This window comes from Peromyscus eremicus, chromosome 7 (genome assembly GCF_949786415.1).
Source record: "Peromyscus eremicus chromosome 7, PerEre_H2_v1, whole genome shotgun sequence".
NCBI lineage: Eukaryota > Metazoa > Chordata > Mammalia > Rodentia > Cricetidae > Peromyscus > Peromyscus eremicus.
In genome coordinates, this window is record NC_081422.1 from 78222054 (window position 1) to 78234225 (window position 12172).

The 12172-nt window shown below is 39.1% G+C and overlaps 1 non-coding gene across 1 annotated transcript; it reads left to right on the forward strand.

The window, feature by feature from the left end:
• Positions 1-10835: 10835 nt before the first annotated feature.
• On the forward strand, positions 10836-10999 carry LOC131915779 (U1 spliceosomal RNA). The gene has a single exon (XR_009380430.1). It is a non-coding gene; the product is annotated as a U1 spliceosomal RNA (small nuclear RNA).
• The last annotated feature ends 1173 nt before the right edge of the window (positions 11000-12172 follow it).

The following is a 12172-nucleotide window of genomic DNA, read 5'->3' on the forward strand; positions in this document are numbered from 1 at the left end:
TCAGCTTACTTTATTATCCTTTTTCAGGTTATTAAGGTGTAAGCTTAGACAATTGATTTGAGAACTTCTTTTGAATGTAAGTATAATGCTGTGAATTTCCCTCTAATAATTTTGTTGGCTGCATCCCACAAAGGTTACTATGCTGTATTTTAATTTTAATTAAATTAAATGCTTTAAAATTCTGTTTGTTATTTCTTCTTTGGTCCTTTGGCTATTTAGAGACATGCTGTATAAATTTCCCAATACTTGAGGGGGCTTTAAAAAATTAATCTTGTCATTAATTTTGAGTTCTGGTATCTTGAGATCAAGGAACATATTTTATATGAATTTAGTCTTCTAAACATTTACTGGCACTTTTGTGCTCCAAAATGTAAGGATATTATAAAAGTATCCTTCATCTTTTTCCAATATTTTCATGTCATATTCAGACAGTTTATTTCTACTATAACCCCCATACATTATTACTGATTTTGTATTAAAATTTTCTTTTAAAGAGCTTAATCAGTGAGAAAAAATATTATCAAGAGAATTTTTTCTTTCCCTGTATATTTACTGTTTTCAGCATCTAATTGTTTCCTGAAGATCCCGTTTTTGTCCTCATTAGCTTTTCCTTAAATTGTATATAAATAAGCATATATATGTATATATATACATATATATATATATATTCTGTGTAAACATCTCTATTGATCTTGTCATTGTTCATGTTTTTCTTTAATCTGCCATTTCTAAGAGAGGCGGTCTCACAGCAGACCTGGTATTCTGGCTCTTGCAATCTTTCTGGTCCCTTTTCCATGTTCCCGGAGCCATAGATTCAGGAGCTATGCCACAGATGTATCCACTAAGAGAGGGCTTCCCAGGATCAGTTGATCCCTGCGTTGTGACCAGTTGGGGCTTTCCATGATGTTTTCCACCTGAGTAAAGAGAAGCTTCTTTGATGAGGGGTGGTGGCTCCACTTCCCTGTGGGGATAAGGACAAAATTTAGAATGTAGTAAGGAATTAATGCTGGTCCAGAATAGTGGCAGTAGTAGATCCTCTTCTAAGATCCATGACCTCACTAGCTCTGGATGGTTGACTAGGTTTGTAGTACCAGGCATGTTTTCCTTCTGTTAAGTGGGCCATAAATCTACTTAGCAGCTGCTGGTTATCACTAACATGTGAGTGCTGGTGGGAATATGGACTCTCAGCCCCATTCTTCTCTACTGCTTGTTCACTCGACTCAGTAGCGTTTCAGTGACTATTGCTCTGGATTTGGGATTTGTTGTTGTTGTTGTTTTTTAATGTACTCACAGATACGTTTATCTAAAACACAAAGGTATGTTTATATAGACATTCAGAGATTTCTTTCTGGGCAACTTTTCATGTGCTTATTTATTTTGAACTTGCCATCCTCCTGCCTCTGCCTCCAAGTACTGGGATTACCGCTGCTATGCTCAGTTCCATGCAAATTTTCCTTTTCAGAATTTTTGACTATAAGTTGTAGTTGTATTGGCTTTTCTGTACTCTGATACTCACCTAGGAAGACTGCAAGTCTGTTTGGATTTTCTCAGCACTATAGGCTGGAAACTATTTCTAGGTTGTAAGCTGGAGAGGCGGTTATACATGTCTTAAAGCCATCATGTCATTTGTAGGTCTTTCAAGGCCAGCAACAGGAGAAGCCAGCTACGCAGAAGCAGATTTTACTAACATTGAACTGGTATTCCTCAGCTTTTATTTGCTGCTTGAGTTTATATTTAGGAGCTAGTAAAATAACAGGAAAGCATCTGTCCATGGACACAGATAATCCAGGTACAAATCAAAGCTCCATCTAAATATACATTAATTGTTCAATCCATGACTTTATTCTTTTATTTTCATAACATTCTTTGAACATGTGCTTTATGCTGGACACTGTGTGCTATTTTTCAGTCTTGGTCTCATTTGTAAAATAGGAACCAATCATAGTACTTCATGGTATCTTGTGAAAAATGACTGTGATTTTTTTCTACTTTTCTAATGATCTTGAAATGTGACCTTGAAGAACCTCTCATCATAAGGACTCCATTCCTTTACTCATCAAGAGCAGATTTTCCTGTGACTGGCTCAGGTCTATGTATTGTGGTAAGAGTAAGATGGTGTGTCCTGAGTTGGTGGATGTACAGGGGCCGGGGATGAGAAGAGGAAGTTGTGTGTTCTGACCTTCTGGTCCTCTATTCACATGTTGGAACCTTTTTGTCTGTTGTGTGAGTAGGCCTGAAGCTGGCACCCTATGGGATAAGAGAGAAGGTGGAAGGAGGCACTGGTTATTCTTGTACCCAATATCACTTGAAATCAGACTCACTGTACACAGAAGCTATTTAATATCATACACCATGCTCAGTTTATACACCTGAGATCTACTGAGATAGACTGGGCCTGGAGCTTCTCAGTAGAGGCCAGCTGACATGGTTACCCTTCCAGATTGGTAGCTAAAGTGTGTCTGCTGTTACATTCATTATACCGCTCCACTGGTTTAGGATGATTCATTAGTAACACAACTAACTAACAGATTAGCTCATGTTGTTACAGAATTGAACAACAGGTGGTGAAAGCCCACAGCACAATGCCTAATATTGGTGGAGATATTAAGGCAACTCCACGTAGTTAAAAGGGAGGTTTATATTGTGGGGTAACTTACAAGTGAAGGGATAAGTTACAGGGTCCGGGAAAGGTGTAGTGCAGTCCAGCGGTGTTCTCTGGAGAACTCTGCTTGGTCTACCTCCAGCATCCAGGATCCAGGAACCAAGAGAGCTGGCACATCCAGATCTCAGGTCTTAAGGGCTCCTGTCTCGGCCCCGCCTTGTAGGTGTGACAGTTACCGGAAGCCTCAATAGGGGTAGTACTTCCTGGTCAAAGCTGGAACAGCTACCTACTACAGCCTAATATTTAGTAGGTACTCATGGATGCTTAGAATTGCTATTTTAAATATCATTGTCATTATCAGATAAAGACATGTCATATAGGTGAGCAAAAATTATTTAACACCTCTGAATGCTTTCTTAATTTTAAGCTCTTACATGATATCTCAGCTGACATATATGTATGTGTAGTTGTACATATTTAGCACATATAAACATATAGACACAAATCTGCTCATGTTTATACACCTATTAAAGAAGCAAAAATGGTATAATAATTTATTATACACTTACATAGTGAAGAGATAGCATGGCCCAGTAATAATAGTCTTTTCTTGTATACATAAGATATCCTTTCTTACAAGTTGTACCACAGATGTCTGAAAACACAGACAGTACCAAACTCTTTAAGTACTCTGTTTTTTGTTCTTATAAACATAAATTATAAGGCAATGCACTCAGGTTGGCTACGTGGACTCACTGAAGAGGCAGCATAGAAAATTTCATGTGAATATTTGGATAAAACATTTAATATTAGATAAAGATTGATCTTTCAGGTCTCAGATGCCAGATTTCTTCTCTTGTGATACACAGGACACTTGCCTGAATAGTGATACCATGTCTTTAAAAGGCAATTTCATTATTTGACATGTCTGTTTTTATTATCATATTTTATAATGTTTGATTATCTTATAGTATTTGATTTATAAGTGAAGTATGGTAAAGGATGATCAATAATACTTATAAAATGGAATAATTATAACAATACACTGGTATAACTGTTATTTTGAACATAGGAATTATTTGTTTCTGGAAATTCCCATTTAACGTTTTCAGACCGCAGTTGATGATGGGGTAACTGAAAGTGCAGAAAGCCGTGTTGCGGGGAAAGTGACTGTATCGGATAGCCCACATTCGATTGGACGTTTTCAGAAGTGTTACACATTAGAATGCAGCAGGCATTAAAGCTATGCTAGCCGAGTATTAACTTCTGTGAACAAGAAGTGCCTGAACCTCTTTTTAAATCCAGGATCATTATTATAAAGGTCAGCTGTCAAGCTGGCAGGCAAGATGGTTCAGTTGTTTAAGGTACTTGCCACCAAGCCTGATAACCTGAGTTCAATCTCTGGGAACCACATGGTGGAAGGTGAGAACCAACTCCTTCAAGTTGTCCTCTGACTTCCACACACGCACCATGGCATGAGTATGCCCATGCACACACATGCACACATAAAATAAATAAGCAAAATGTAGTGAAAAGCTTAAAGATTAACTTCAGGTGGTCTGTATCTGGGAACATAATGGTTAGTTTATATTTTTGATTTAATGAAAGATAAGTTACCTACATTGTTGTATATCATTTTCTAGTAAATAAACATGATTTGAATATTAAACTTGAAATCATTTTCCCATAGAAAGTTCCCTAACATCTTCAATTAAATTGCATTTTCAACTTTTAGTCTTCTTTGCAGACTACATTTGTTCTTTGTAGCATTAGTTGCAACTCTTTTTGAAGAATTATTGCTGGGTTTCACAGTCAACTCCACTAGTTCAGGGACTTGGGATTTCTCAGCATCTGTTCTGGCTTCTAGTGTAGCTTGATACTTTGTAAATAGAGGTCTAGTAGGTTAGGGACTGAGAAATGTCCCTCGGCTCTAATAGCAAACCTGATGAATGTGAGGACAGTGTGCTCATGGAAAAAGATGTAACCTCAGCTGACGAAGATTGCAAAGGGCAGGGAGAAAACAGGAAAGTTGCCAACTGTGACTTTCAAAATGACAAATTCCTTTTATGCTTTATTCTTTCTTTCTTTTAAACTAAGAAAAAAAATAATGTTGAAACCTAAAGTGTTGGGTGAAAGATTCCAAAATGATTTTTATTAATTTGATCACTAATGTGTCTCTGAGAATCAAGGTTGGGGTACTTTTGTAAGGGACAGGCACTCTTACAGTTTTGTACACAAACTTATTTGGAGCTCTACAGAGTCCTGGCAGCCCAAAAGATATATACATAATACAGTTAATCAGTGTGCTCGGGTTGACTATGTAGAGTCATATGAGACTGCATTTACGTGGCCATGTGAATATTTAAAGAAAATCTTTAAAACTGAATGACTATTGATCTTTCAGATCCCAGACACCCACTTTGTTTCTCTCATGACACACAGGACACATGCCTGAATATTAATACTGTGCCTTTAAGTGATTTCACTATTTGAAGTGTCTGTTTTAATCATCATATGACGTTAAAGGCAAGAACTGAATGACCTTTAGTTTCAGCACCATCAATATTTCAAAGGAAACAGACCTTTTGTGTTCGGGAAAGGGCGTGTCAGGTGAACAGGTGCCACTGCAGAACATGGGCTGCCTTCCAAAACCATCCACCTGGACTGCAGCGTCGTTGATCGAGTCCCACATGCATATGGGGCTGTCCATTTGAACCCTGCTTCTCTGCACTCACCATCAACTAGAATCCATGAATCAGTAATCTGTTATAAACTATCAAGAGTCTAAAGGGCTGGGTTGATAGGACAAGAAGGCAGGCCCTATGACAGACAGTTGGCCTGGATATAATCTTCTTCTTATACAGTTCTCATTAAGTAACAAATGAGTCCTTGGTGATAGGTAAGTGGCAGTCAGCAGAAAGGAAAAAAAAATAACCTAAGTGAAAGGAAGTTCCAGAGACAAACCTTAGCAAGAAAAATGTAAGACGCTAATGGCAGCAGTAAATACTATCTGTAGGTATATAGCCATTTGTGAGCATGGAAGAGCAGGGGTTCTCAACCTGTGGGACGTGATCCCTTTCACAGGCATCACCCCCAAAACACAGATATTAACATTATGATTCATAACAGTAACAAAATGACAGTTATGAAGTAGCAACGAAAGTAATTTTATGGTTGGGGTCACCACAACATGAGGAACTGTATGGAAGGGTCACAGCATCAGGAAGGCTGAGAAGCACTGATGGGAGAGTCAAATCAGTGAAGACCAAAGGGTGCTGGAAGAGAGGTGCAGCCATCTCTAGGAAAGTGAACAAAGTTTCTGTAAACCATCAAGCTCTCAAAAGTCCATACTAATGAAGCTGTCCTTTCATTCTCATCCTTTGGCTCTTTTTTATATGACATTCGCTTGTTTTTTATACTGTGCTTAAAGAAGCCAGCTGGTAGAGTTAACACACCTGCACCTCTCTGTTTTGTGTAATTGTATCACCTTTTGTGCAGTCCTTGGCTCATGCGTGTATCCCATAGACTACTGTGTTTATAAGAGCAGGACAAAGTAGGCTGCAGGCTGAATCCTGACATTACCTTTATTGGCGTTTAATAGCGGCACTCTGTTCATCTGACACTATCGACTCAGACTCAGGAAAGGGGGACAGTAGGTCTGAAGCTATGGTAACATCTCCAGCAGTGAATCTTGACCACATTTATGTCTTATATTTCTGTCATTACTATATTTCTAAAGTGTCTGTTTCACATGGCCATTTTATTACTCTCTCCGACTTGCCAATGCTCCGTATCCCAGTGCCAGAAACGGCATTAAACTATTCGGCTGGTCTTATCATCTTCCAGAAAATAATAAAGGCCCTTTTGTGTGCTTTAGTTAAATTTGTTCATTGTGCCAACAAGACAGGAGTTAGGCATGTCTTACAGTCCAGGCTGACGTCCAACTAGAGAGGATTATGGCTTCCTCTATTCTCCACCCCAGGTTTTGGAATTGACTTCTCTGTATTGCAGAGCACATATTTGGTTAATTTTATTTATAGATACCAGACTTCTCTGAAGCTTATATGTTCTTGATTTCAAAGTCTTAAGCAATCACAAATTTGTTTTTGTTTAGCCTTTTTGAAAAGATGACCTAAAGTTGAACAATCACAAGATGAAGCTGAAACAAATTGGAGAAAGAGGGATTAATCATTAGTCTGTCACAATAACTTTGTTCTAAGTCATTGTCATATTCATAGGACATTTATACAGTTTAGGAGAATTGGTTAGTTATGTGTATGGTCAAGGGTGCACACAATAGTAGTAAACATAATTAAGAAACATTGTTTGATGTTCTATGTAATTTATGTAAAAATCTTTTAAAATTTTATTTTTATTTTTTAATTATGTGTGTGCACATGCATGTGCTCATACATACATGTGCACACACATAAGTGTGGATGCCAGTGGGAGGGGAGAGAGGTGTTAGATCTATTGGACTTGGAATTACAGACAGTTGCAAGCTGTCCTACGTGGGTGCTTTGAACTGAACTCAGGCTCTCTGTAAGAGCAGTATATGCTCTTAACTGTTGTGCCATCTTTTCATCTCATTAAAAACCTTATTAAGAAGCAATTTTATCTTCTCCTTGCTTTAAGTTTAAGAAATGCCATCTTCTTAATTTTGTCCAATAGTATGAATCATACTGTGATAACTCGGGATTTAATTAGTGAACCTGGTGGTTTCACCAAAATCTGTTCTGCCTTTCCTCCTGGAAACAGTTGTAGTTAGACGAAGATCTGTGAACTAAACCCTACCTTCCAGACTCCCTTGCAGCTAACTGACTAAGTTCTTATTCATAGAATGGGAACAGAAGTAACATATTTGGGTCTGGATATTAAGCTCTGGCAAAGCTCTTCAAGATTCTTTCTGGATATAGCTTCATTTGTGTCCCAGAATATGAGAGAACAGTCAGCTTGAAGGAATCTGAGTCTTGGAATTACTGCATGTCACAGATCTGCCTCATTTGTTCAAACTATGCATTTCTATTCTGTTATGTGAGAAGAAATAAAATTCCAGGGTTCAATGAGCCAGCCAGGAGTAGTGGTATTCACCTTTGATTCAACCCTTAGGGTGGCTGAGGCAGGAAGATTGTGAGTTTGAGGCCAAAGACAAGATTAATTAACCCACTAGAATTTTTGCTTCTTTTTGTTAGAGGAAATTGTCCATCAATATAATGAACACAAGTATAATCCCAGTTAACTTTTGATGTTTGCTGGTAATATTTAAGGTTTTGTGTTTTTAAAATTTCACCAGGAAGTCAAATTTGAAATGTCACTTCACTAATTGGAGATGCATATTTTAACATGCCTGATTTCTTTTCATTTATTCTTCACTGCCAGTGAAACTGAGAAATCTTGGAGTCATTTGTACAGGGTGGAAAGTAACTGTTAAGGTCATCTTAAAATTATTTGGTGTTATCTATTTAAAGCAAAAATGTATGACTTTTGACTCCCACTTCTTGAAATTAGTCACATATATACACATATGCAAAAATACATGAATTGTAAATACTTTTATTGACAGGAAGTATTATAAAGAAGCTAAGCATTGATCAACATAGGAATGGCTTCATAAATTATAGAAGCAGCCGTTCTGTGACATCTTCAGCAAGGATAAGGTGGTGGAATGTTCAGACACAAAACGATAATTATAATGTAATAAAAAAGTTACAGAACAATGGTAATTGTTCTGTATTATGATGATGATTCGTTTAAGTGAACAATGTGTGTGCATTCCCATGTGATACTCTAAGTGTGGGATCAGAGGAAGAAAGCATGGCTGAGATAAGAGTGCAATTTCATCTTTGAATTCCTTCATTTGTTGCAGTATCCAACACATAATGGAAGCCAGATGTTGACCCAGATATAATGAGTCTCACTCCTCCATCATCTGTAGTGCTATAAGGAATAAGTGCATCCACATGAGTATACGTACGTACATTTGTGTATGTACAGGGCAAGCATAGGAGACCACGCTCCCAGGCTGCTTCTGGAAAGCAAAGAGCAATCTGCAGCAGAGAACAATAATGAAGAGGACTATCACTTTTCAGTTCTGTGCACTTCCCTCTCTTTTTGACTCCTTGAATATGTCCCATGACTCCTTGATTCAAGCAAAACATTACATTAAGAATCACAAAGTCGTTAGATGTAAATCTTTCCACCATAGGAGTTTTCAAGATGCGAGTGAGCTCCTACCCTGACATCTTGGATGATGAACTGAGATATGGAAATGTAAGATGAAATAAATCCTTTCCTCCTCATGTTGCTTTTGGTCATTGTGCTTTATTACAGCACATCCACTTATCTCTAGGGTTTTTTATTATGTAAAAACAACATATGTTGGTCACATTTAACTATATTTTCATAATTTTGTTTATGCATCAAAATTACAATTGCCTATCTGGCACTTAAATCTACTCAGGATTGATAACAGGAAATGTAAAAGGGATAACGGGAAATCAAAATACTCAGTTTGAAGAGAAAGGGAGAGTTAGGAAATGTAATGCTGGAGCCTAGGCTTGGGCTGAAAGAGGTAAAGAAACTGAGGAGAGGCCTGATCTACAGTGGACTTAAACAAGGATGATCTCAGAGCAAGACCCTACCTATCCAAAGTCCAACTGTTCCTAAAAACAACAATGAAAGAAAGCCACTGTAAATACAGTTCAAAGGGACCAGGTCCCACCCCAAGAGGGCATCCAAACTTGATAACATTGTTCATGTTGTTCTGGCTTTACAGTTATGAGGGATACATGAGTGAAGAGGTTATAGAATATGTATAGAGGTATAGAATTCTTATCTGTAGTTAAGAAGATTTTTGAGGCCAAGCAATGTGTGGCAGAGAAGTTCTTGCATGAAGGCCTTGAGGGGGCAAGAGGCCCTGAAATGTCATTGAATGAACTGATGTCTGGATGGAGTTGGAGATCCCAAAATGTTGGATATGCTAGAGCTGTGGAATGCCTACCAAGGAGATCTGCACACAGAGAGCAGGACAAGCCTGAGAGAGAGAGAGATGGGTATTTCAAGCAACAAAGCTAGAAGGGCAGAGACATCTTAGCCCTTTGACCTTGAATATAGTGCTACAGGAATCATAGTTTACCCTGTTGGGTTTTGGTCTTTCTTCATAACGCCCTGATTTTTTTTTTTTTTTTTGGAATGGCAATGTATAATCTGTGCCATTGTATGTTGGAAGTAAGTGATTTGCCCTTTGATTTTATAGGAGGTTACAGTAAAGAGATTGCCTGGGGTGTCAGAAAAGTGTTTGGACTTTTAAATAGTGTTGGGACTGTGAAAGAGTATGAAGACATTTGAAGTTGGCCTGAATGCATATTGCTTTATGATATGACCAAGAGACTACGGGTGGAAGCAGGGAGTGTAATGTAATTTGGTGTCTCCCATAAATCTCAGGCATTTGAATACTTTTTCTCAGTTAATGGGAAGGATTAGGAGGTGTGGCCATATTGGAGGAAGTGTGTCATTGGAAACAAGCTTAAAGTTTCAAAAATGTCCCACCATCCCCTGTGCACTTTGCCTGTCATTGAAGATAAATATGTAACCTCTCAGCTATTCCTGCTGCCATGCTGCCATGCCCAGCATGGCTCCAGAGATGGACCAACAGGAGTGGGAAAAGGACAAACCACATACACACACACACACACACACACACACACACACACACACACACACACCATCCAGGAAGCTCAGGGTGTGTGTAATATACATTCAAATAGGTAGGTGAGGTTAGCGCAAACAGCTGAAGAGGTGGTGGTTGATGTTACACAACTGAATCGAGGAAGCAGGTGGGAGCCATCTCAGTAGGGGAATAGTTTTCAGGCTGTAAATACCAAGGGGAAGTGGGAGCAACCTGTGGTGGGAATTTTCTTCATACACCATCAACATCTGTAGATGGGCCAGAGGAAAGCTTTGCCATCCCTCTGCGTCTCACCCCAGGGGGAAGGCTTTGCTCTTTTCCTGTGACTCGGATGCTAGGCTGGGCTCCTTGACAAGGTGGGCTCTTGTCAACAACACACATTCACTCAGAACTTCACAGGCTCAGGCCTTCCTCTGCTCCCCATACCATGCTTTACTCTGCCACCATGGACTCTCTCTCTCTAAAACCGAAAGGCCAATTAAGTGCTTCCTTTTTAAAGTTTCCTTGTTTATGGTGTTTTAGCACAGCAATAGAAAATAAACTATGATACTTACCTAGCAGGGTAAGCGCCACAACCATGAAGGTGGTTTTCCCAAGCCAGGCTTATCCATTGAGCTCCAGATGTGTTGAACCCTGTGATTTTCCCAGATTCAAGAAACTTGACTGCATAATTTGTGATAGTTGGGGGACTGGGTTCAAGCTTTCCCCTAGCCAAAAAAAAAAAAAAAAAAAAAAAAAAAAAAAAAAAAAGAAAAAAGAAAAAGAAAAAGAAAAAGAAAAGAAAAAAAGCAACCAAGCAAGAAAGAAAGGAAAAAAAGAAAAGCAACTGAGATAGTGTTGTAAAAAAATCTGTGGAGCCATTTAGACAGACCAAGTTATGCTACAGGAACTAAGCCCCTTGAAATCTCAGTGGTTAGAAAGAGCACAGGTACCTTTCCTTTTCCTGCTTGCTTCTGGTATGGTTAAGCAGAGGAGAAGGGTGCTCAGCTCCTCATCTCTGGTCCCTGCCTCTAGCCAGGGAAACACACAATTTACTGCGGTGGCAGCAGTAAAGGGAAGGTAGGAGATGTGTCTACTCTGAAAGTCCCTGCCTGTATTGTGAATGACCTTTCTCATATTTTGTGGACAAAGGTAGTCCCAAGAGCAACTCAAGGGGTAAGAGACAAACAAGCAACAGGCCAGTACAATCTAACTGCATTGCAGGTCTCTGAAAAATGACAGATATTTGGCGGAGGGTGTTAATGACCAACACACTGTGGCTCCATGGTCGGGGCTTCCTGAAAACAGAGACCAGCTTAGTTGGACAGTCTGCTTGGCTCTGAACAAGAAGCAAGGCTCTGAGGTGATGGGACACCAGTTTGATCAGCTCCACACTGCTTGTCTTGCTTCCCACAAACAGAACCTCAAGGAAGGCTCTGCTTGGAATGTCTTCTTTTCTTTATATGACGCCCTGCTATGATGTGACAAGTTTTAGATCAGTGCTTCTCAACCTGTGGGTTGAGACCCCTTTGGCAAACCTCTGTCTCCAAAAAAATGTATATTAAGATTCATAAGAGTAGCAAAATTACAGTTATGAAGTAGCAATGAAAATAATTTTACAGTTAGGGGGTGAGCACAACATGAGGAACCATATTAAAGGGTTGTAGCATTAGAAAGGTTGAGAACCAGGGTTCTAGAGAAACGATTTCATATGTCATTCCTGAAAGAGTCTGCCTCCCACAGGCTGCCATATGCACCTTCCCTTCTGCTGTCTGGAAGGTAGTCTGGGCATCAGAAATGAGTGCATGGATGTTGTGGAGGCAGCTTTGTGAGCATAAAAAAGGAAGAACAGCCATACACGTGCAGAAGAGTTTAAGCAGCAAGGTCCCTGCTAAGTCAGAAGC